The sequence below is a fragment of the Eriocheir sinensis genome, chromosome 11 (assembly GCF_024679095.1).
Source record: "Eriocheir sinensis breed Jianghai 21 chromosome 11, ASM2467909v1, whole genome shotgun sequence".
NCBI classification, from domain to species: Eukaryota; Metazoa; Arthropoda; class Malacostraca; order Decapoda; family Varunidae; genus Eriocheir; species Eriocheir sinensis.
This window is the reverse complement of record NC_066519.1, coordinates 24,426,789-24,451,376: the sequence shown is the minus strand read 5'-3', so window position 1 is coordinate 24,451,376 and position 24,588 is coordinate 24,426,789.

The following is a 24,588-nucleotide window of genomic DNA, read 5'->3' as shown; positions in this document are numbered from 1 at the left end:
ACTACTGCTACACTCCTACCTACTACTATCGCTATTCAATCCACCATCATCACCACTATTACGACAAACACCAATACCACCTCCACCACCCCCACTATCATCATCATCATCATCATTATCACCGCCACCATCACCAATCGTCACTACTATCCAGAACGGGCTGGTGCCGACCATCAGACCCCATCGAGAAAGCCTTCCGGCGCCAGGGAAAATAAAAAAAAAATAAAAAAATAAAAATAAAAATAAATAAATCTGCCACCATCAACATCACTATTACGATGACGACCCACACCAATACCACCACGACTATTATCCTCATCATCACCATTATCATCACTACCACCAGCACCAGTTACCATTACAATCATCTCTATCACCACCACCATCACCACCTCATACATTGAACAACCATCACAGCTGTTTTCTTTCCGCCGGTAGGCTTTCTCGGTAGGGGCTGGTGGTCAGTCCCAGCCCGCTGTGGAGCAGGCAAGTGTTTATAGTGGCGCCATCTTGCTTGTCTCACGCCCCCCCCCCCGAGCTCATCTTTGAACTTCTTTTCGAGAGAATCTGGAGCCCGGGCTGATAGGTGGTCTCTAGGACAGCATGTGGGTAGTCTTAGGTCACTCGGCGAAGACTGAAATATTGCCAGCTGTTTGTCGCGGCGGGCGGGACGCGAACTGGCGTCTTTCTGAACGCCGCACCAGCACGCTGACCACTTAGCCACCGCCTCTCCTTATCATTATCAGTTATTACTCAATTATCGCCACCATCACCATCACTTATACCCTTATCATCCCTATCACCACCACCACCACTGTCATCATCACCGCCAGCAAGACCCAATATCACTACCATTACCACCATCACTAATGCCCTTATCACCCTTGTCATCGTGACGTCACCACCACGACCACCACCACCACCACCGCCACTACCACCACCACCACCACCACAGCTAATTATCCAAAAAACATTAGCGCAAAACATAACCACCTGCACGAGTATCTCAATTAAAAGTTACCGCAACATGACCCTTTAAAGCTGACCTGACGTGACCTGACCTCCAAAGACTGCAATATGAGCTTCGTCCCCCTCATAAACACCTTAATTGTATGCCCTCGTTAGGACCTGAAACGACCCGGAAGAGCTTTGAAATTGCCCTACCTAAACTGGGGAATATTTTCCTTGACCAGATATAAATTTGCTGCCCTCGAATCGCTTATCACTCACCAACATATTGACCTTATTTATAGGGGTTAAAACTTGATCTCTCTCTCTCTCTCTCTCTCTCTCTCTCTCTCTCTCTCTCTCTCTCTCTCTCTCTCTCTCTCTCTCTCTCTCTCTCTCTCTCTCTCTCTCTCTCTCTCTCTTTATCTCTTCATAAGGAAAACGTTAATGCCTTTTCTTTAATAGAGGAAGAATATTGTTAATGAAAGGCAAGGTGTGTGTGTGTGTATGTGTGTGTGTGTGTGTGTGTGTGTGTGTGTGTGTGTGTGTGTGTGTGTGTGTGTGTGTGTGTGTAGAAGGGTTGTGTTTGTTTCCATCTCTTTCTCCCCTCCTACCTCCAAATCCATCTCTCTCTCTCTCTCTCTCTCTCTCTCTCTCTCTCTCTCTCTCTCTCTCTCTCTCTCTCTCTCTCTCTCGCCTTCACCTGGCCTTGACGTGGCAATTATCAGCGCCAAGGTCTCATGCTACGGCCATTCAGGGAACAATGTCTTATTAACGCCGTCCAACTGGCTCTGTAAGGCGCTGTTACGGCTGCTATCGGGTATACATTTTATCTTATCGCTTTTATATACCTGAGCCCGACGCCTGTTTGTATGGGTGGCTGGTTTGTGGTTCATATTTACTCCTTTTCTGCCTGAGTTATTGGAAATGAAAAGGGGTAAAGAGGCGGAAGAAGAAGAAGTTTTATTTTTGGGTACTGGTTAAAGGTAAGAAGGTGACTAATAGGGAGTTAAGGGGTCGGAATCTGGTGCTGGAGACGGAGGAAAGGGAGAATGGAGATGGAAGTGGGTTATCCAGAAGCACGAGAAGTCAGGACAGCTAGAGGACAAGGTGGATAAATGGCATTAAAGCATTTGCAGGACCAGGATGGAGCACACTGACATCAAACAGAGAGAGAGGTGGAGCAGGTTAGGAAGGGCCCTTGCTCTGCAGGCGACTAGTAGTGGATGACAATGATGATGACGATGAGTAAATGAGAGAAGGAAGAGGTGGTATTGCCTTGGATGTGAGGAATTGAAAACCATGAAAGAATTGATGAGAAAGACGAAATGAAGGGAAAGACAGGTGAAAGATTATTGTTAGAAAAAATATAGAAAGAAATGGATTACTGTGTTCTAGTGAATGAGAAAAGGAAGAGGAGGTGGTGAGGAGAAACGGTATATGAGAAAGAGAACAGGAGGAAAGACACAATGTAGGGGAAGTGAAATGAAGGGAGAAAACAGGAGGAAGATTATTGTCAGAGAAAACGTAGAAAGAAAGGGATTATTGTATTCCTGTGAAAAGAAAAGGGAGAAGAAGTAATGAAAGGAGACTTGGGTACGAGGAAAAGAATATAGGAGGAAAGATGAAAGGAAAAGACAGGTGGAAGATTATTAGGAACGAAAACGTAGGAAGAAATGGATTACTGTGTACCAGGGAAGGAGAAAAGGAAGAGGAGGTAGTGAAGGGAGACTTGGGATAAGAGGAACGGAATATAGGAGGAAAGATGAAAGATAGAGGAAGTGAATGAAGGGAAAAGACAGGTGGAAGATTATTAAGGAAGAAAACGTAGGAAGAAATGGATTACTGTGTATCAGGGAATGAGAAAAGAAAGAGGAGGTAGTGAAGGGAGACTTGGGATACGAGGAAAAGAATAAAGGAGGAAAAAAGAAATGCAAAGGAAGTGAATGAAGGGAAAAGACAGGTGGAAGATTATTAAGGAAGAAAACGTAGGAAGAAATGGATTGCTGTGTACCAGGGAATGAACAAAGGAAGAGAAGGTAGTGAAGGGAGACTTGGGATACGACGAAAAGAAAATAGCAGGAAAGAAGGAATATCGAGGAAGTTGAACAATGGGAAAAGACAGGTGGAAGAATTTGTGAAAGAAAAAGCAGAAAGAAATGGGTTATTGTGTACCAAAGAATGAGAAACGGAAGAGGCGGTGGTGAAAATAAGAAAAAGAAGAAATGTAGAGAAAGTAAAGTGAAGGGAAAACACAGGAGGGTGACTATAATGAGAGAAATAAAAGGAGATAGAAGAATATTACTGTGTTCTAGCAATTGAGGAAAGGAAGAGAAGGTAGTGAAGATAAACTTGATGTATGAGAAACAGAAGAAATGTAGAGGAAGTGAAGAGAAGGGAAAACATAGGTGGAAGATTATAGTGAAAGAAAACGTAGAAAGAACTGAATTACTGTGGTCTCGCGAATGAGGAGCAAGTGGTGAAGAGGAACTTGGTATACGAGAAAAAGAAGAAAATATCAAGGAAGTGAAACGTAGAGAGAATACAGGAGAAAGGTTATTGTCAGAAAAAAAAAACATAGAAAGAACTGAATTACTGTGGTCTCGCGAATGAGGAGGCGGTGGTGAAAATAAATTTGGTATACGAGAAAAAGAAGAAAATATCGAGGAAGTACAATGAAGAGAAAATACAGGAGAAAGATTATTACGAGAAAAAAAACATAGAAAGATCTAGATTACTGTGTTCTAGAAAATAAGGAGGAGGTGGTGGAGGATCTTGATATACGAGAAAAAGAAGAAAATATCGAGGAAGTACAATGAAGAGAAAATACAGGAGAAAGATTATTGTGAGAAAAAAAAACATAGAAAGATCTGGATTACTGTGTTCTAGAAAATAAGGAGGAGGTGGTGGAGGAACTTGGTATACGAGAAAAAGAAGAAAATATCGAGGAAGTACAATGAAGAGAAAATACAGGAGAAAGATTATTGTGAGAAAAAAAAAAACATAGAAAGATCTGGATTACGGTGTTAGAGAAAATAATGCGGAGGTGGTGGAGGAACTTGGTATACGAGAAAAAGAAGAAAATATCGAGGAAGTACAATGAAGAGAAAATACAGGAGAAAGATTATTGTGAGAAATAAAAACATAGAAAGATCTGGATTACTGTGTTCTAGAAAATAAGGAGGAGGTGGTGGAGGAACTTGATATACGAGAAAAAGAAGAAAATATCGAGGAAGTACAATGAAGAGAAAATACAGGAGAAAGATTATTATGAGAAAAAAACCATAGAAAGATCTAGATTACTGTGTTCTAGAAAATAAGGAGGAGGTGGTGGAGGATCTTGATATACGAGAAAAAGAAGAAAATATCGAGGAAGTACAATGAAGAGAAAATACAGGAGAAAGATTATTATGAGAAAAAAACCATAGAAAGATCTGGATTACTGTGTTCTAGAAAATAAGGAGGAGGTGGTGGAGGAACTTGATATACGAGAAAAAGAAGAAAATATCGAGGAAGTACAATGAAGAGAAAATACAGGAGAAAGATTATTGTGAGAAAAGAAAAACATAGAAAGAACTAAATTACTGTGTTCTCGTGAATGAGGAGGCGGTGGGGGGACACTTGCTTTACGAGGGGAGAAGAATTGGAGGACCGTACAAAGTTATGAGGGCCGGGTCGAGCAAAGAAAAAGCCTATTCTGACAAAAGAGAGAAACTAGGCCTATTGAGGGGCGGAGAAAATATAGCCCAGAACAGAGGCGTGGCTGGGTCAGGGGAGAAAAAGGAAGAAGGCGGGGAGAAAATGACGGGAAGCTGTGATTGTGTAGTGATTGTGGTGGTGGTGGTGGTGGTTAGGGTGGGGACGGTTAATGATGATGATGATGATGGTGTTGATGTGGTGGTGGTGATGGTGGTTGTGATTGTAGTAGTAGTCGTAGTGGTAGTAGTAGTACTAATAGTAGCAATAGTAGCAGTAGTAGTAGTAATAGTTGTTGTTGTTATTGGTGCAAAAATGAATGTAGAAGGGAAAGTAATAATAATAGTAGTAGTAGCAGAAGTACCGATAGTAGTAGTAGTAGTAGTAGTAGTAGTAGTAGTAATAGTAGTAGTGGCAACATCAACAACTCCTCCCCCCCAAAAAAAAGCCATTATACATTAAATATTGACAAAGCAAATAATGGAGCCATCACCAAAATACAAATTAAGTAAACACCACTCAGCATTAACAACATAAATAATCCGTTAAAAGAATATCCGTTAATAGAATAAATCGTCCCAACACAAAATCCAAACACAGAGAGCAGAAAAATGCCCCCCGAGTCGATAACAGGAACATAAACACACTTATTTCCGCTAGATTTAGCAAACGCGGTACTTTCTTTCATGCAGTCTGTCCTTCCCTTCCTTCCCCCTCCTCTTCTTCCACCTTCTCCTCATCCTCATCCTTCCCTTCCTTCCCCTTCCTCTTCTTCCACCTTCTCGTCCTCCTCCTTCCGTTCCTTCCCCCTCCTCTTCTTCCATCTTCTCCTCCTTCCCTTCCTTCCCCCTCCTCTTCTTCCACCTTCTCCTCCTCCTCCTCCTTCCCTTCCTTCCCCCTCCTCTTCTTCCACCTTCTCCACCTCCTCCTCCTCCTTCCCTGTATCTCCATTTTCTTTCTCCTCCTCTTCCTTTCTAGTCTTCTTCCACCTTCTCCTCCTCCTCCTCCTTCCCTCCATCTCCATCTTCTTTCTCCTCCTCTTCCTTCCTCCTCTTCTTCTTCACCTTCTCCTCCTTCCCTCCATTTCCATTTTCTTTCTCCTCCTCTTCCTTCCCTCCACTTCCTTATCTCCATCTCCATTTTCTTTCTCCTCCCCTCCTCTTCTTCCTTCTTCTTCTCCTCCTACCCTCCAGCTCCTTGCCTCCATTTTCTTTCTCCTCCACCTCTTCCTCCTCCTCCTCTTATTCCTCTTTCCTTCCCTTCTGCAATATTAGTTTTCCGTTATCACTTTCTTGAATATCTTCTCTCCTCTTTCCTTTCTTAGTTCTTTCTCTCCTTCCTCCGTTCTTTGTCCTTTCTCCTGTCGTTCCCTCTTCCCTTCTCTCTCTTCCTCTTCCCACTCCCATTTCTCATTTCGCTTCCATTATATCTTCCCATTTTTCTTTCCTCTCTCTCTTATCTGTCCTGTCTATTCCTATTTCTCTTCTTCTTCTCCGTAATCTCCTAATGCTCTCCTGTCGTTACTATTGCCATCTTTTCTCCTCCTTTCCCTCCTTCCCTTCTATTTTGTTACGGTTATTCTTATTCTATGTTTCCTCCTCCTCTTTATCTTCCTCTACGCCGTACTTCCCTTTACCTTTCCTGATCTTTTTTGTGTTTTTCCTTCCTCTCTTTTTATTCTGTTGTGGTTCTTCTTATTTTCTTCTTCCTCTTCGTCTTTATCAACCTGTACACCTTTGCCATATCTCTCTTTTACCTTTCCTTATTTTTTCTATTATTTTTTACTCCTTTTTGTGTATTTTGTTGTGGTTATTTTTATTTTCCTCTTCCTTTTCCTCCTCCTCTACACCTTTGCTATACCTTCCTTTTACCTTTCCTTACCTTTTCTATTATTTTTTACTCCTTTTTGTGTATTTTGTTGTGGTTATTTTTATTTTCCTCCTCCTTTTCCTCCTCCTCTACACCTATGCTATACCTCCCCTTTACCTTTCCCTTGTCCCCTTTCTCCTTCTCCCTCCCGGTCGGCCGTTCTCCTCCCCTACTCGCGTCCCTTTCCCTTCCTTCCTCTCATACTTTTTGCGAATATTGCCGCGTATATCCAAAATTATCTCGCTCCACTGATGCCGGAAATAAAGTATTGACCGGAGGGTGGCCGCTACACACACAAACACGCGCGCACACACACACACACACACACACACACACACATACGAAATGACTACATGTATTGAGCTGCTTACGTGTGTGTGTGTGTGTGTGTGTGTGTGTGTGTGTGTGTGTGTGTGTGTGTGTGTGTGTGTGCGCGCACCTTTAAATACAATCAAATCCTCTAAATAGAAAATCAAGTCCCTTAAAGGCAAAGTATTGAAATCTTTAAACGGTGCGACCCTGCTCTCTCTCTCTCTCTCTCTCTTAAGTAGGATATATTATTGACACTAAAGTGGAATGGCGTACAATTTGCCTTTCCGATGAGAGTTTTTCGGAACGGCTTATCTCCGCTGTATTTCCAGTCCTTTCGCAGCAGCTTATAGTATTATCTCGTTAGCTCGCTGCTCTGTTCGTTTGCTCTTTCTCCTTCCTCGTCCTCCTCTGTTAATGGAACGAGCTATAAATACGCCACCTTATCTTTCTCTCACACTCTCTGATTAGCTTTTCTCCTTCCTCAAATGTTGTGTTTAAATATGACTCAATAGAATATCCAAGAATATGATGTTTTTACTCTTTTTCTTTCCCGAGCTATAAATATGTTACCTTATCTTTCCCTCACTCTCTCTGATTAGCTTTTTCTCCTTCCTCAAATTGTGTGTTTAAATATGACTCTATAGAATATCCAAGAATATGATGTTTTTACTCCTTTTCTCAATTTCCCGAGCTATAAATATGTTACTTTATCTTTCCCTCACACTCTCTGATTAGCTTTTTCTCCTTTCGAAATTATGTTTAAATATGACTAGTGAATATGCAAGATTATGATTTTTTTCTCTTTTTAATAAGTCTTCCTTTAGTTTATCCACTTTCCTCAATACATTCTCTCTCACACTCTCGTATTAGCTTTTTCTCCTTTCAAAATTGTGTGTTTAAATATAACTCTAGTGAATATGCAAGATTATGTTTTTTTTTCTCTTTTTATCAGTCTCCCTTTAGTTTATCCAGTTTCTTCAATACATCAATACATTCTCTCCCACACTCTCGTATTAGCTTTTTCTCCTTTCGAAATTATGTGTTTAAAGTCTCCGGTTAGTTTATTTTCTTTCCTCAAATATTTCTGCTCTCAAGCTCTCTTATTAATATTTCTCTTATATCGAATAAAGTGTTTAAAATTACTTGCTTTGTACAAAATCCTAAAACACGATAGAGAGAGAGAGAGAGAGAGAGAGAGAGAGAGAGAGAGAGAGAGAGAGAGAGAGAGAGTTTGACCATTCTTCTGTACCATGAACCTGAAAAAAGAAAACTCTTAAACATTTCTTAGCCCAAGCACACATACTTTGCCAGGCTTTCGTAGGAGTTATGGGCATTTCCAGGGGTAGTTTTATGACCCTGGTGATAGTTTGACCATTCTTCTGTACCATGAACCTGAAAACAAAACCTCATTAGAGCCCGGCTGCTCTCCAATTTGTCCTTTATAAATATTTGATGTGAAGGGTTGGAAGAAGCGTTAGAAAATACCGACCGATTTCCTTTTCTTTCTTTCTTTCCCGTTACATTTTTCACTCTTCCAAAATACGGGTTTTAAGACTACTAACCTCAGTGTTTGAATTCCTATCCGTCCATTATCTATCTTATATGGAAGCCAACGAATAAAAGAGCATTTCCAACCGAGAATATGTGCCGAAAAGTTTTTTATTGTATTAATTTGTATCCCTCTGCATCAGTAACTTTATACACGAGGGAAGCAACAAGTATTTCAACAATTGTTTGCACACGCTGAGACACACAGACAGACAGGGACAGACAGATACAGAGGCAGCCAAACACACACACACACACACACACACACACACACACACACACACACACACACCTCGTTCCCCTCAAACACACAAGGACAACCCCCGCCACTCATATCTCCCCCCCGACGCCCCCTCCCCCCCTCCTCCCCCCCCACTACTCCCTCTCCCCCCCACTCGCCTGCACCAAACTACGAGTCATAATTTTTGCACACCTGTCATTCTCCACACCTGGACTGGAGTAGTCTTAGCACCTGCCATGCAAAGGCGGATTCCAAACCTGAGCCAACACACCTGAAAGCCACACCTGAAGGTCAAAAGGTCACACCGAGGAATAAGCTTAAAGGTCAGAGGTTCTTAAGCGAGAGAGAGAGAGAGAGAGAGAGAGAGAGAGAGAGAGAGAGAGAGAGAGAGAGAGAGAGAGAGAGAGAGAGAGAGAGAGAGAGAGAGAGAGAGAGAGAGAGAGAGAGAGAGACACACACACACACACACACACACACACACACACACACACACACACACACACACACAGACATAATAATTATATACACAGACTGGTGGGTAGCTCGATCAATATATAGAGAAATATAATTAACACTGATGTAAATCCCGAGTTAATATTCTGAGTATTCAATGATATTAATATTACCACAGAGTCCAGTGTTACAACGCTAGCTATCGTTTATTTTACTCTGGGCCTAAAGTTTCGGAAGGCTGTTATAAATGGACCTGTTGGCCGGACCCAGTCCGGCAATTGCGCAGGCAATTTGTTTATAGTGGTGCCATTCTTACTTGGCTAATGTCGCCCTCCGGACCTCTACTTGATCCTCTTTATAGATTTTCGCTTGAGTCCGGCTTGATAGGTGATTGGAAGTGTATTGTTATCGGCCACTCAGCGGTAACTTAAAACTGTCAACTTGTTACGGTGGGCGGGATTGGAACCCGGGTCCTCCTGGACACCGCGTCCGCAGGCTGACCACTCAGCCACCGCCTCACTTTCCTTCGCTTTTTTCTTCATTTGGTTTAATTTACTCATTATACCTGAAGCTCCTCCACTGCCACGAGAGCTTTCCACAGTCACTCACACGCTGCAAAAATTCTCTTTACTGGGCATAAAGTTTATTGCACGCTTCTCTCTCTCTCTCTCTCTCTCTCTCTCTCTCTCTCTCTCTCTCTCTTCCTTACTTTTTTCTTATTTTCGAGTACAAAAATTTACGTTTCTTTTTAGCTCATCGACTCAGGTTTCAACACACACACACACACACACACACACACACACACACACACACACACACACACACACACACCGTGTACATGACACTATTAGTACGGAGTCTAGGCGGTTCTAAATTATACCATTGAACTGTATTATCACCCCATCATTTACACCGTTTGAGTACCACTTGTTCCCTCCTTTACACTTCACAGATTCATGCCCTTCCTCTTCACCACATCCCTTCCATCCCCTTCCTCTTCACGACTCACTCCTTCATCCCCTTCCTCTTCACCACTCACTCCTTCATCCCCTTCCTCTTCACCACTCACTCCTTCATCCCCTTCCTCTTCACCACTCACTCCTTCATCCCCTTCCTCTTCACCACTCACTCCTTCATCCCCTTCCTCTTCACCACTCACTCCTTCATCCCCTTCCTCTTCACCGCTCACTCCTTCATCCCCTTCCTCTTCACCATTCACTCCTTCATCCCCTTCCTCTTCACCACTCACTCCTTCATCCCCTTCCTCTTAACCACTCACACCTTCATCCCCTTCCTCTTCACCACTCACTCCTTCATCCCCTTCCTCTTCACCACTCACTCCTTCATCCCCTTCCTCTTCACCACTCACACCTTCATCCCCTTCCTCTTCACCACTCACACCTTCATCCCCTTCCTCTTCACCACTCACTCCTTCATCCCCTTCCTCTTCACCACTCACACCTTCATCCCCTTCCTCTTCACCACTCACTCCTTCATCCCCTTCCTCTTCACCACTCACTCCTTCATCCCCTTCCTCTTCACCGCTCACTCCTTCATCCCCTTCCTCTTCACCACTCACTCCTTCATCCCACTTCGTTTAATCACTGCACGTTCTAAGGTCGATATTTTCAGACGCTTTCGGCTCACACAACAAATATATTCAAAGGCCACACAGGAGATTAGTCGGATTTTAATGAGCGCTTTTTTTACGATCATGATGCAGAAGAATGGTCCACCTATCACCAGGGTCATAAAACTACCCCTGGAAATGAGCCAAAACCCTATGTAAAACTTGCTGAATATGTGCTTAGATGTTGAAATGCCTAAGAATATAACCCTGAGACTCTTCAACACATAAAACTACCCCTGGAAATGCCCCAAACCCCTAAGAAAGGCTTTTCATATATGTGCTTGGACGTTGAAATGCTTAAGAATGACCCTAAAACTCTTCAACACATAAAACTACTTCTGGAAAAGCCCTAAATCCCTTCGAAAGCCTTGTCAAATGTGTGCTTGAACGTTGAAATGATTAAGATTGGTCCACCTATCACTAAGGTCATATAACTACCAATGGAAATGCCCCAAGCCCCTACGAAAGTCTTGTCAAATGTGTGCTTGGACGTTGAAATGCTTAAGATTATGACCCTAAAACTCTTCAACACATAAAACTACCTCTGGAAATGCCCTAAATCCCTTCGAAAGCCTTGTCAAATGTGTGCTTGGACGTTGAAATGCTTATGAATATGACCCTAAAACTCTTCACCACATAAAACTACCTCTGGATAAGCTCCAAACCCCTAAGAAAGGCTTGTCAAATGTGTGCTTGGACGTTGAAATGCTTAAGAATATGACCCTAAAACTCTTCAACACCTAAAACTACCCCTGGCAAAAGCCCTAAATCCCTTCGAAAGCCTTGACCAATGTGCGCTTGGATGTCGAAATGATTAAGAATGGTCCACCTATCACTAAGGTCATAAAACTACCAATGGAAATGCCCCAAACCCCAACGAAAGTCTTGTCAAATATGTGCTTGGAGGCCGACGTGATTGAGAATATGACCCTGAGACTCTTCAACACATAAATCTACCTCTGGAAATGCGCCAAACCCCTACGAAAGCCTTGTCAAATATGTGCGTGGAGGCCGACTTGATTAAGAATGCGATCCTAAAACTCTTCAACACTACACTCACACCATCATCCTAAAAGGTATACACTCACACACACATTAAAACTCTCCCTTTCACGCTCCACAATTTCGGCACACTGCTCCACTCTTTCCCCGCCTGGCCCCGCATGGTAACGCTTCATTTTTATCATTGTTGTTCATCCGGGCCGTTCTGTGTGTGCTACTGAGTCCACAATAGGCGCTCGTGGCAGGGTGGAATAGAATGGAAATATAGCGTATGGAGTTAAAATAGTTTCAAATTGGTTCAGACAGTTTTTATTTCTGCCCCCACCACCACTGAGCAATTCACTATTTATTTTGTTTTTGTTTTCTCGTTTTCCTCATTCTTTTTATGATGCAAGGAATACGTTAGGCTGTGTGTAAAATCTTATGTGTTATTTTACGTTCGTAGGAAAATAAAACATCCTGTATGCATTTTTAAGATGAAAGCAAGTGAAGGAAGAGGATTGTAGAAGTCTTACGAGATAGATAAATAAAGATAGATAGATAGATAGAAAGATAGGAATAGTTGCGTGAAAAATCTCATGTTGTTTATATTCTCAAGGAAAAAAAAATAGTATGCATTTTTAAGGTTAAAGAAACTGATGGGAGAGGATTGTACAAGTATTACGAGATAGATAAATAAAGATAGATAGATAGATAGAAAGATAGAATTAGTTGCGTGAAAAATCTCATGTTGTTTATATTCTCAAGGAAAAAAAAACAGTATGCATTTTTAAGGTTAAAGAAACTGAAGGGAGAGGACTGTACAAGTATTACGAGATAGATTAATAAAGATAGATAGATAGATAGAAAGATAGAATTAGTTGCGTGAAAAATCTCATGTTGTTTATATTATCAAGGAAAAAAAAACACAGCAAACATTTTTAAGATTAAAGAAACTGAAGGGAGAGGACTGTACAAGTATTACGAGATAGATAAATAAAGATAGATAGATAGATAGAAAGATAGAATTAGTTGCGTGAAAAATCTCATGTTGTTTATATTATCAAAGAAAAAAAAACCCACATTTTTAAGAATAAAGAAACTAAAGGGAGAGGATTGTACAAGTCTTACGAAATAGACAAAAATAGATTGACAGATAGCTAGCAAGAAAAAGTAGATAGATAGATGGTGTAAAGAGGCACTGGCGAGATCAAAGTAAAAGCGAGTAAATAAAACACTCAAGGATGGACAGAGAGAACATTCACAGAGGCGGGGAAGGTGGAAAAGATGAAGACTGATGGAGAAAGACATAAACACAAATAACGTTGAAGAAAGAGAGAGAGAGAGAGAGAGAGAGAGAGAGAGAGAGAGAGAGAGAGAGAGAGAGAGAGAGAGAGAGAGAGAGAGAGAGAGAGAGAGAGAGAGAGGAGAGGGAGACAGTGAGTTAATCATTGAGAGAAGAGGAGGAATAATGAACAGTTAACCAATAATGAGGGAGCGGAAAGAGAGGTATGGATTCTTATGAAGACGAGTGGTGAGAAGTGAGATAGACTGAAGGAGGGGTGAGTGAAGGACGGATTAATAATGGAGAAATGAAGGAGGAGAAGCAGGGAATGAGGGGAAGAAAGGTTAAAGAAAGGCACGTGGAGAGAAGCAGGACAAGAGTGGAGGGAAGGAAGAAGGAAGGTTAGCTAAGAGCCGAGGGGGAGTTATAAGAAGGACGAGACAGGGAGAGGAGTATGGAGGTTTAAATATGAAATGAGGGAAATATAGGATGAGAGAAGAATTGGGTTAATGAGGAAGACATGAAAGAAGAGAAGCAGGAAAAGAACGAAAGGAAAGCAAAATAAATGGTGGATAATGATTGAGGAAGAGTTAAAAGGAGGAAAAGACATGGTAAGAAAGAGTAAGGATGTTCAAATATGGAATGAAGGAAGTATAGGATGAGGGAAGGATGGATTAGTGAGGAGGACATGAAAGTAGTGAAGCAGGAAAAGAACGAAAGGAAAGCAAAAGAAAGGGTGAATAAGGATAAAGGGAGAGTTAAAAGAAAGAAGATGCATGGGAACTAGGAATAAAGATGTTCAAATGAGAAGTAAAAGAAAATGTTGAATGAGTTATGGGTAAAGAAAAGAAGAAAGTCATAAAAAGAGTGAAGGAGTATGTTCGGATAAGAAACTAGACGCATAGCGCTCGGAGAGTGCACACCTCCGCCAAAGATCGTCCTGAAAATTGGTAAGGGCATCAACTGTGATCCTATGCATCATATGGAAGCATTTGTTTCGAGATTTGATGAAATTCTAATTTTTTTGGAAACTTTGACCTTGGGGAAACTTTTCGAGGTCAAGGTCAAAGGTCAAGGTCAAGTCCATGCAAGATGCATCATATGGAAGCATTTGTTTGAAATTTGATGAAATTCTATTTTTTTGGAAACTTTGACCTTGGGCGAACTTTCCAAGGTCAAGGTCAAAGGTCAAAGTAAAGGCCATGCAAGGTGCATCTTTCCATGAGCTAAAGTATGAACCAAGTCTGAAGTCTCTACGATGACGAGAATCGAAGTTATGGCCAATCTGACGTTTTGTGCGACCTTGACCTTGACCTTTGACAAAAAAAAAATAATGGGTTTTATTCTGGATGGACACAAAGCTTCCCTGAAAAATTGGTTGAGATATCCGCAAAATTGTGCACAGGAGACTGTTAACGAACAAATAAACAAACAAACAAACAAACAAGTAAATAAACATACTGACCGGACCGAAAATATAACCTCCTCTAACTTCGTTGGCGGAGGTAATGAGGGAAAATGTAAGTGAACGAGAGAAAGGTAAAGAGAGAGGATGGAAGAAATTCACGTGAGGATGTTTAGAGAAAGAATGAGAATGAGAAGAAAAGAAGAAGAAAAGAATGGTAAAGACAGTGGAAGTAAGTCATATAAGGAGTGAAAAAGTAGGTTCCGATAAGAAATGAGAGAAAATGTACGTGAACGAGTTGTAAAAAAATGAATGCGTGAGTATGTTCAGATAAGACAAAAAAAATATGAGGAAAAGGTAAAGAGTAAAAAGAGAGAAAGTAAGACAGTCATAGAAGGGGTGAGGGAGTACATTCCGATAAAAAAATAGAGGATATGAGGGTGAATTAAAGGAGAATGAGTATGTTCAGACAAAGGATGGGAAAAAATGAGGAAAAGGTAGAGAGAGAGGAGGCAAGCGAAGCACAAGAGGAGTAAAGGAGTGCAGGTAAAGCAGGCAGGTGTGAGGTGGGCGTGCCAGGTGTGGGTAAAGGTGTGCCGTGCCAATAAAGTGCCAACCCACCACTCACGTCCTTGGAAACGGCACGACTCAGACATGTTCAGTACGTGTTCTTGTTGGTATTCTGCAGCCTACTGGTGTCACGTCTCTCTCTTCTCTCTTCTCTCTCTCTCTCTCTCTCTCTCTCTCTCTCTCTCTCTCTCTCTCTCTGGTACAATATTGCGAAATTGCTTTTTTTTCTGGGTATGCAAAGAATTCTTATATTTTCGTTCATATTTTATCTTTTTCTTATATTTTCAGTCTCGTTTTATTTCCTCTTCGTCTCCTTGTCTATTACTTCAACGCGCACTGTTTGTTTTGGTCGCCTCAGTCTCTCTCTTCAAATATCCTCGTCAGCGTGTATCTTTTTAAGCCTTTGTCTCTCTGTCTGTCTGTATATGCTTCCCCATCTGCGTGTATGTCTTCAGTGTCGCTATTCCTAAACGATTCCGCCTCTCACATCAACAAACAACAAAGGCCCCAAAAGAATATTAACTGAATTCCCATGAGTGTTTTCTTACGTTCACGGTGCGGAAGCTTCGTCGAACTCCCACCAGAGTCTGAAAGCTACCCAAGGAAATGCTCGCAACCTCTTCGAAAGCCTTGTCAAATGTGTGTGCTTAGATGTTGAAATGTTTAAGAATGTTGCTAGAGTCTCTCAGTGTGTTTCTGGCTATCTTTCAACTATGTCGATTTGTCGCTGGTTGTCTGTCTGTCTGTCTTTATCTATCTGTGTCTCCCTCTGTCATTATGTCTGTTTGCCAACTCTCTCTCTCTCTCTCTCTCTCTCTCTCTCTCTCTCTCTCTCTCTCTCTCTCTCTCTCTCTCTCTCTCTCTTTCAGTGGACGGGTGTTACATATTGCACTCGCTCACAGCAGTATCGCCAAAGTCCTGATGTGTAATTACCATCATTGCCAACACTGGGCTGTGGAATGAGCTGCAGTGTTATCAAGGATTGCCCGTGAGTGGGAGCAGCAAAATTGCCAATGTTTCGCTTGTCTTGTGCGTGAGTGTGTTGTCAATGATGTTATGTCAATGAAAATGACGTTACTGGTAATGATTATGGTGAGGAGGAGGAGGAGGAGGAGGAGGGAGTGGGAGGAGGAGGAAGGCGTGGAAGGAGGAGGAGGAGGAGGAGGAGAAGGAGGTGGTGAAGAAGGAGGAGGAAGAGGAGAGGGAGGAGAATCAGGAGGAAAAAGAGGAGGAGGAGGAGGAAACATGGGGAGGAAGGCAACAGAAAGCCCGTTAGCTCATTACGAGGTTGTCCTCTCTGGTGATTTGACCCGCTCGACAGCCACTTGGTGAATGTAGAACAAACCAAAGAACTTTGTGCGTGCGTTCAGTTTACTCATGTTGCAAGGAAGTAACGGTCTATTTGATTTTAAAGTTTATGTTTTTTGCTCCTACTACTATTACAGGGAGGTTGTTCTAATGTCGGATGCCTCGGTCTGAAAAAAACAACAACTCCTGCCAATGTCTGAAATACATTCTCTCGCTTGAATAGGTAGATCATTGTTTAAAATTTCCATGTTGGTTCGCAGCTCAAAAAACTTAAGGTACTTGAACACCTGTCTTATATCTCCTCGGAAGCGTCTCTTTTCCAGAGTAGATCGAATCGCTTGAGTCGCTCTTCATACGGCTGAGCCCTCAAAGACTGAAATTTTTCATAGGACATCGCTGAGCTACAATAATTTGATGTCCTTCCCGTAATTAAGGGACTAGAACTGCACCTTATGTTCGAGGCGAGGTCTTACTATCGACTAATACAAAGATAACATTACCTTCGGTGTCTTACACTCGAAGTTCCTCGCTATGAACCCGAGCATAGTATTGGCTTTGTTATATGCTTCATTACAGTGCTTTGCGTATTTCAGATCACTGCTGATGGTGACCCCAAGTTCCAGTTTTTCCTGTACGACCTGCTGAAGTTTCCCATGCATGTTGTATGTATGGTCTGTTTCTAGACCCGAAGTGCATGACTTTACATTTGTCCACGTTGAATGATATTTGCCACTTTTCAGACCACTGAATGATCTGGTCAAGGTTCCTTTGGATGGTTAAATATGCCAGTAAGCGGCTGGAGTATTTGTTGATTTATGATTCAATAACATTCGGGGCAAATTATTGACTTGTTTGTGTCGAGTTTGTCCGGGTAATTTTTCACATCTTGGTCGCTTATGGCGTCAGTTTCTAAAGATGCGATCCCCCATGGAGGAGTAGGGCCTTTGGGAATGGTTTCGATGTCAGCCGTGTATACGGAAGCAAAGTTACAGTTGAGGATACTGGCCATGTGCTTACTGCACTGGGTTAGTGATCCGGTCTCATCATTGTTTTTAATTTTCCTTTTTGTTCTGATGTATGTGAAAAAGTTTTTTGGGGATTGGTTTTGACTTCGTGCGCTGTTTGATTCTAATTGTTGCGTTTACTAGTCTGAATGAGTGTTCGACAGGCTCTGAGGCTGCTTTGGTAAGTACACGGGCTTCGACCATGTTATTTTCTTACATCAAGTTACTGTTACTTTTTTGGCATAAAAAAAAGGGGGGGGGGGGAGGGGAGGAGGAGGAGCAGACGAAAGAAGTAGAGAAATTTCGTAGTTTTAATAAAATTTCATGTTCATAAAATATTTCATCATTTTACTTGATGCAATTTTCTTTCTCATTTCTTGAGTTGCGCCCCGTTCTCCCTCATGCTCTATTCTTTAACATACAATTCTATTTACTCTTATATTTATTTTTCCTTCTTTCTTTCCTTGACAGTCGCCCTTCATTGTTTCATTCCGTTTGTGTATTCCTTTCGTGCTTTTCTTTCTCTTCTCACTTTTCTTTCTCTTCACTATTTTGATTCTTCCTATTGCATTTTTTTATATGTAGTTCCTTTTCCACTGTTTTGTTCTATTTCCCTATTTCCTCCCTACTCTTTCTCTTCTCGCTTCCCTTTCTCTTTAAATACAATCATATTAACATTCACATTTTCGCCTATATAATTATCTCTCCGCAGTTCCTCTTTTTCCTCACCCTGGGCTCTTTTCAGACTATTATTATAAATTTTCTTTTTTCTCAGTTCCTCCTCGATCCTTTTCCTCTCTGTCGCAGCCTCGCGCTCGCCATTCTACTCACACACTCGTTTTTGTCCCTAAGAACTCCATCGAGGGAATGAATCCTGCATAATACATTGTGTAAATAACCTTGGCACTAGCTTTGCGAGGAGCAGGAAGGAGAGGGAGGAAGAAGAAAAGAAAATAAGAAGAGGAGGAGAAGGAAAACGTCAAGTAAAAGTGTTATAGAAACAGAAGATATTTAGAAGGGAAAATATGACAAACAATGAATATGAATGTGCGAAATAGAAGGGCAAGAAAAATATTAACAGAAGGAGGAGGAGTAAGGAAAAAAATGGCATTGCAGAAATAGTAAATTTCATTACTGGAACAAAAAGAGAAGAGAAGGAAATCGCGAACGTGTGTGTGTGTGTGTGTGTGTGTGTGTGTGTGTGTGTGTGTGTGTGTGTGTGTGTGTGTGTGTGTGTGTGTGTGTGTGTGTGTGTGTGTGTGTGTAGCTGAGTGAATAATATTATTTATAGAGCAGCTGTTTATGAGAGTGCTGACGGCACGGCATGCTTTTTGATGACAAGTGTGGTGATGGTGAGAAACATCCATCATAACAATAATGATAATAATGATGATATTGATAATAATACTGATAATAATAATAATAATAATAATAATAATAATAATAATAATAATAATAATAATAATAATAATAATAATAATAATAATAATAATAACAATAATAATAACAATAATGATTATTAATAATAATAATGATACTACTACTACTACTACTGCTAATAATAATAATAATGATAATATTGATAATAATAATAATAATAATAATAATAATAATAATAATAATAATAATAATAGATAAAAATAATGATAATATTACTACTACTACCACTACTACTACTGATGATGATGATGATGATGATGATGATGATAATAAGGAGGAGGAGGAGGAGGAGGACGAGGAGGATTAGGAGAGAGAGAGAGAGAGAGAGAGAGAGAGAGAGAGAGAGAGAGAGAGAGAGAGAGAGAGAGAGAGAGAGAGAGAGAGAGAGAGAGAGAGAGAGAGAGAGAGAGAGAGAATGAATGAATGAATCAAGGGAGGCGGTGGTGGCGGGCGGGAGCAGAGCACTATAATAACAGTGGCTTCGTAGGCTTTCAAGCGGCCGTACCATGCAGCTCACAGGCTGTATCTTATATTCCACTATTTTAACTACTGCCAGCCCGGCCGCAGAAAAAAAAAAATACTTCTGATTCGAAAAACAACTGCTACTGTTTGTTCTTGTTGCTGTTTTTGTTGTTCTTCTGCTTCTACTACTACTACTACTACTACTACTACTACTTCTACTACTTGTACTGAGTGGTTAGAGCGCAGGCGCCTTTCCAGCAGGAGGACCCGGGTGTGTGTCGCGCCTCCCGCCACAAGCAGGGCTTTTTCATTCATCGCCGTGTGACGTAAGACTACCCACATGTTGTCCAGACGACCCTTATTCAAACCAGACTCTAGATTTTCTCTCTAAGAGGATCAAAGATGAGCTACTACTTTATCTATCCCTGATATCCGGTGGGCAGCATGAGCCGATTACTATAAACACTTGCCTGCGCCATAACGGCCTGGGCCCGACCATAATGCCCAACTAAGAAAGCCTGCAGACGCCATAGGGAGAAACATGAAAATCAAACAAACAAACAAATAAAACACTACCTCTACGCTGCTGCTGATACTAATACTATTATTCAGCGGTGAGCGAGTGGTCAGCGTGCTGGCGTCGTGAGCCAGTGCACCTAGGTTCGAGTTCCACCAAAACACTTTGATTCTTCAAACGATCGCCGAGTGGCGAAAGATTACCACACACGCTGCCAGATCCTCGATAAACCCAACTTCAGCGACATTAGTCAAAAGTAGCACCGGGGGGCAGCATGGGCCAAGCAAGAGTCATACATCACGGCGGCCACTATCAATAAAATTCGCCTGCGGCACCAACGGGCTGCGGTCGTCGAAGAGACCCCTGAAGAAAGCCTACCCGCGCTATTGGCAGCACAAAAAAATATACCTACTACTACTACTACAACAACTACCACTATTACTTTTTTTTTCTTTTTACAACAAAGGAGACAGCTCAAGGGCACACAAAAAAGAAAACAATAATAAAAAAAGCCCGCTACTCGCTGCTCCCAAAAAAGAATCAAAAGAGGTGGCCGAAAGAAAGGTCAATTTCAGGAGGAGAGGTGTCCTGATACCCTCCTTTTGAAAGAGTTCAAGTCGTAGGCAGGAGGAAATACAGATGAGGGAAGATTGTTCCAGAGTTTACCAGTGTGAGGGATGAAAGAGTGAAGATGCTGGTTAACTCTTGCATAAGGGGTTTGGACAGTATAGGGATGAGCATAAGTTGAAAGTCGTGTGCAGCGGGGCCGCCTGAGGGGGGAGGCATGCAGTTAGCAAGTTCAGAAGAGCAGTCAGCGTGGAAATATCGATAGAAGATAGAAAGAGAGGCAACATCGCGGCGGAATTTAAGAGGTAGAAGACTATCAGTAGGAGGAGGAGAACTGATGAGACGAAAAGCCTTAGACTCCACTCTGTCCAGAAGAGCTGTGTGAGTGTAGCCTCCCCACACGTGAGATGCATACTCCATACGAGGGCGGACAAGGCCCCTGTATATGGATAACAACAGCGCGGGGGAGAAGAACTGGCGGAGACGATACAGAACGCCCAACCTCGAGGAAGCTGATTTAGCGAGAGAGAAGATATGAAGTTTCCAGTTGAGATTTTGAGTTAAGGATAGACCGAGGATGTTTAGTGTTGAAGACGGTGACAGCCGAGTGTTGCCGAAGAATAGGGGATAGGTGTTTGGAAGATTGTGTCGAGTTGATAGGTGGAGAAATTGAGTTTTTGAGGCATTGAAGGACACAAGGTTCCTTCTGCCCCAATCGGAAATGATAGCAAGGTCTGAGGTTAAGCGTTCTGCAGCCTCCTGTCTGGAGTCGTGTAATTCCTGTTGAGAGGGTCTTCTATTGAAAGAAGTTGAATAATGCAGAGTGGAGTCGTCGGCGTATGAGTGGACAGGACAGTTTGTTATGGAAAGAAGATCATTGATGAATAACAGGAAGAGAGTGGGTGATAGGACAGAGCCCTGTGGAACGCCACTGTTGATAGGTTTAGGGGAAGAGCAGTGACCATCTACCACCGCAGAGATAGAACGGCCGGAAAGGAAACTGGAGATAAAGGAACAGAGAGAGGGATAGAATCCGAAAGAGGGCAGTTTAGAAAGCAAAGACTGGTGCCAGACTCTATCGATGGCTTTCGATATGTCTAGCGCAATTGAAAAAGTTTCACCGAAACGGCTAAGAGAGGATGACAAAGAGTCAGTTAAGAGAGCAAGAAGATCGCCAGTAGAACGCCCCTTGCGGAATCCATACTGGCGATCAGATAGAAGGTTAGAAGTGGAAAGGTGCTTTTGAATCTTCCGGTTAAGGATTGATTCAAAAGCTTTAGATAGACAGGAAAGTAAAGCTATAGGGCGCTAGTCTGAGGGATTGGAACGGTCACCCTTCTTAGGCACAGGCTGTATGAAGGCGTACTTCCAGCAGGAATGAGAGATAGATGTTGATAGGCAGAGACGAAAGAGTTTTTGATCTTATTTGTTTGTTTGTTTGTGCATTTGTAGTCTTATTAGTGTGTGCGTTCGTGCGTGCGTGTGTGCGTGTGTGTGTGTGTGTGTGTGTGTGTGTGTGTGTGTGTGTGTGTGTGATGGTTCGTTGCTGTTCCAGGGAAAATGTTTAATAGACTTATGAAAACTATTTATCATGTAATATTGTAAATAAAGAAAATAATAACAACAGCAATACTAATACTAATAATAGTAATAATAATAAAATGATGATAATGATGATACTACTATTACTACTACTACTACTACTACTACTACTACTACTACTACTGCTACTTCTGCTGCTGCTGCTACTACTAATTATGATGATAAAAAAACGTCACCTCTTATCTAAATTTAAATGCCCTGTATTAATGAGGAATAAACTCTCATTCGTCTTTTATCCACCTTCCTCCTCTTTCTCCCTCTCTCTCTCTCTCTCTCTCTCTCTCTCTCACCACAATTCACCTTTCTTCAACCTTTCCTCCTTCCTTTCCTTCTCCTTTCCGTCCTCGCTCGCCGCCCATGAAAGACATTTTAACGTCGATGCAACACTCGAGAAAAATTTGCCTTCGCTGTATATATTTTCAAGGACAAATACGTTCCGCCGCGCCCCGGGAAAGGATGAAGGCACAAGGGTAAAGACAGTAAAGACTTCAACTATACTGCGCCCTTAGTTGCGATTCCATAGTGGTGATAGTTTCCCTCACTTTCCCGCCTCCTACGTTTTTCTTTCTCTAATATTACTTCCTCCTTCCTCCTCCCTTTAATAGATTTTCCCTCTTTTATGCTTTAGTCTCTCCTTGAATTTACCGACGTCCACTATTTTTCTCGCCCTTCACCTCAAAATTTATACATACTCCCTCAGGATGTTATTATTTTTTTTACTGATATATCTTTTTTGCTTTTCATGGATACCTGTCTTTAATACCTCCCATCTTTTTCTTTCCTTCTCCTCGTCTTGAGGTTTACTGTCTGGGAGTGATTAATGAATGAGAAAGTTTTATTCCATTCTAAACTTTCTTTCCTTAACTCGTCTTCATGTCTTCCATCAAATTCTCTTTTCCTACTCTCTTTAATCGTGACTTTTTTTCAGAATAATACTTGCGGAATTTTCTTTTATTTTACGTTTTTTGGGTACGATTTTGTTTTATTATCGCCATTTTTTTGGAGTTATGTATCTATTTCTAAGTGATTTTCTTCTTTGTTCATGTTTCCCGTCAAATTCTACGGTTTTTGGGTACCTTTTTTTTATGACCGCCATTTTTTTTTTGGTAAATATGTATCTATTTCTAAGTGATTTTATTCTTTGTTCATGTTTTCTATCAAATTATCTCGTCTTACTCTCTTTAATCATGACTTCTTTTTTTCAGAATAATATATGCAGATTTTTCTTTTATTTTACCTTTTTTTCATTACCGCCATTTTTTTGGTAAATATGTATCTATTTCTAAGTGATTTTATTCTTTGTTCATGTTTTCTATCAAATTATCTCGTCTTGCTCTCTTTAATCATGACTTATTTTTTTTCAGAATAATATATGTAGATTTTTCTTTTATTTAAACTTTTTTTCATTACCGCCATTTTTTTGGTAATTATGTTTCTGTTTCTAAGTGATTTTATTCTTTGTTCATGTTTTCCATCAAATTATCTCGTCTTGCTCTCTTTAATCATGACTTCTTTTTTTTCAGAATAATATATGCAGATTTTTCTTCTATTTTACCTTTTTTTCATTACCGCCATTTTTTTGGTAATTATGTATCTGTTTCTAAGTGATTTTATTCTTTGTTCATGTTTTCCATCAAATTATCTCGTCTTGCTCTCTTTAATCATGACTTCTTTTTTTTCAGAATAATATATGCAGATTTTTCTTCTATTTTATCTTTTTTTCATTACCGCCATTTTTTTGGTAATTATGTTTCTGTTTCTATGTGATTTTCTTCTTTGTTTGCTTCCACTCCCGTCAACCCTTTTTACTCTCCATTTTATCCGGTGCCACATTTTTCCCTCCACCTCTTCTTTCATCATAAAATATTTCCCGCTGCGGATTTTTATACTTTTATTCTTTTCTTCTTTCTTTCCACATGGCGCATTTTCTAAAGACTTCCTGATTTTCTTTGTTCATTTATTACATTCCAAACATTTTTATTTCTTGCCCCTTTACCTGGTGCATTATTTTTGAGTCTCTTAATATTTGTGCATATGTATAATTAAATTTCGGTACATTTCCTCCATTAAAAAAACAATTACTTAGGCTGTTCTAGTTCTTGCGATTTCGTGATGTTGTTATCTTATATAATTTCATGTATTTTGCCGCTTAGCTTCATGCCATACTGTTCGCTACACTATTTATTTTTTGCTGTTTGTTTGTTTATTTTTTTTTTTTTTTGGTGTGTATCTCTCAGGCGTGGTACTTTTCCCTTGTCTCACTCTTGGTATTCATCTGTTTTACTTTACTTGTTTTTCTCCCTCTATATCTACCTTATCCCTTGTCTCACTCATGGTATTCATCTATTTTTACTTCTTTTTCTCCCTATGTATCTACCTTATCCCTTGTCTCACTCTTGGTATTCATCTATTTTTACTTCTTTTTCTCCCTATGTATTTACCTTATCCCTTGTCTCACTCTTGGTATTCATCTATTTTTACTTCTTTTTCTCCCTATGTATCTACCTTATCCCTTGTCTCACTCTTGGTATTCATCTATTTTTACTTCTTTTTCTCCCTATGTATCTACCTTATCCCTTGTCTCACTCTTGGTATTCATCTATTTTTACTTCTTTTTCTCCCTATGTATCTACCTTATCCCTTGTCTCACTCATGGTATTCATCTATTTTTCCTTCTTTTTCTCCCTGTATATATGTACCTTATGTTTTCCCTTGGCTCACGTTCGGTATTCATATATTTTTACTTCCTT